The sequence below is a fragment of the Octopus bimaculoides genome, chromosome 1 (genome assembly GCF_001194135.2).
Source record: "Octopus bimaculoides isolate UCB-OBI-ISO-001 chromosome 1, ASM119413v2, whole genome shotgun sequence".
Taxonomy (NCBI): Eukaryota; Metazoa; Mollusca; class Cephalopoda; order Octopoda; family Octopodidae; genus Octopus; species Octopus bimaculoides.
Window position 1 is genome coordinate 176,462,203 of NC_068981.1, and position 1,695 is coordinate 176,463,897.

A 1,695-nucleotide genomic window follows, 5' to 3' on the forward strand; every position below is an offset into this window, starting at 1 on the left:
GGTGACAGCGGCAGTGATGGTAGTGGTGGTGGTAGTGGTGACAGTATCAATAGCAGTAGCGGTGGTGGTGGTGGTGGCGGCGGCGTTGGTAGTAGTAGTAGTAGTAGTAGTAGTAGTAGTAGTGGTGGTGGCGGTGGTAGTAGTAGTAGTAGTACCTGTAGCAGAAGGAACAGCAATGGCAGCAGCAGTGGCAGCAGCAGCAAGTGGTGGTGGTAGTGGTGACAGTATCAATAGTAGTAGTGGTGGTGGTGGCGGCGGCGTTGGTAATAGTAGTAGTAGTAGTAGTAGTAGTAATTGATGTTACAATGGCCACTGCTAGCATCAGCAGCAGAAGTAGTAGTAGTAGTAGTAGTAGTAGTAGTAGTAGTAGTAGTAGTAGTAGTTGTGGTAGTAGTAGTTGTAGTAGTACCTGTAGCAGAAGGAACAGCAATGGCGTTGGTGGTGATGGTGGCAGCGACATCTATGGGAAGAATTGGCAGCGCTTTCTTTTTTAAGTGTGCCACCGTTAACGACGGCGTCGCCCTTTCTTCATTCTCGCTTAGCTCCGTCGTCATCGTCATCACCATCACCCCACCACCACCACCACCATCGCTATCATCATCATCACCATCATCATCAACTGCAGCAGCAGCAGCAGTGGCAACAGCAGCAGCAGCTATATATCAGAACTAGAAGTGCTTCTCCTTTCTACCTGTGTCACCAGTAGCAGCAGCAGCACGAGCCTGATGATGATGACGATGATGATTGTGATGGTGACGATGATGATGATGATGATGATGATGATGATGATGATGATGATGATTGTGATGGTGACGATGGTGATGATGATGATGGTGACGATGATGATGATGAAGATGGTGACGATGATGGTGATTATGATGATTGTGATGGTGATGATGATGATGATGATGATGATAATGGTGATGATGATGATGACGATGATGGTGATGATGATGATGGTGACGATGATGATGATGATGATGGTGACGATGATGATGATGATGATGATGATGAAGATGACAATACTGCTGCTACTGATGATAATGATGATGATGATGATGACGATGATGATGACGGTGACGATGATGCTGATTGTCGTCATCGCTGTTGTTGCTCACGTCATCGTCGTCGTTGTCGTCATCTTATCACCACCACCACCACCATCGTAATCATCATCGGCATCAGCATCAGCGTCATCACTGTTGTCGTCATCATCGACACGAATAAGCAGCAGTTCTAACAGAACTCACAGTGTCACAACTACCTGTGTCACGAGTAATATCGTCCTCATAACAACCATTGCTGCCGTCGTCATCGTCATCATCGCCGTCATCGTCATCGTCATCATCATCATCATCATCAATAGCAGCAGCTCTGCCACCACCACCACTGTCGTCATCATTGTCATCATCATCATCATCATCATCATCGTCATCATCGTCATCATCATCATCATTGTCATCATTATCATCATCATCATTGTCATCATTATCATTGTCATCAACGTCAGCACCACTGCCACCACCATCGTCGTCATCACCACCATCACCACCATCGTTATTATCATCATCATCACCATTGTTCCTGCCATCATCACCATCACTGTCACCACAACTACCATCACCATCACCATCATCACCATCAACAGCAGCATCATCACCATCCTCATCAACTTCACTACCATTATCACCATTG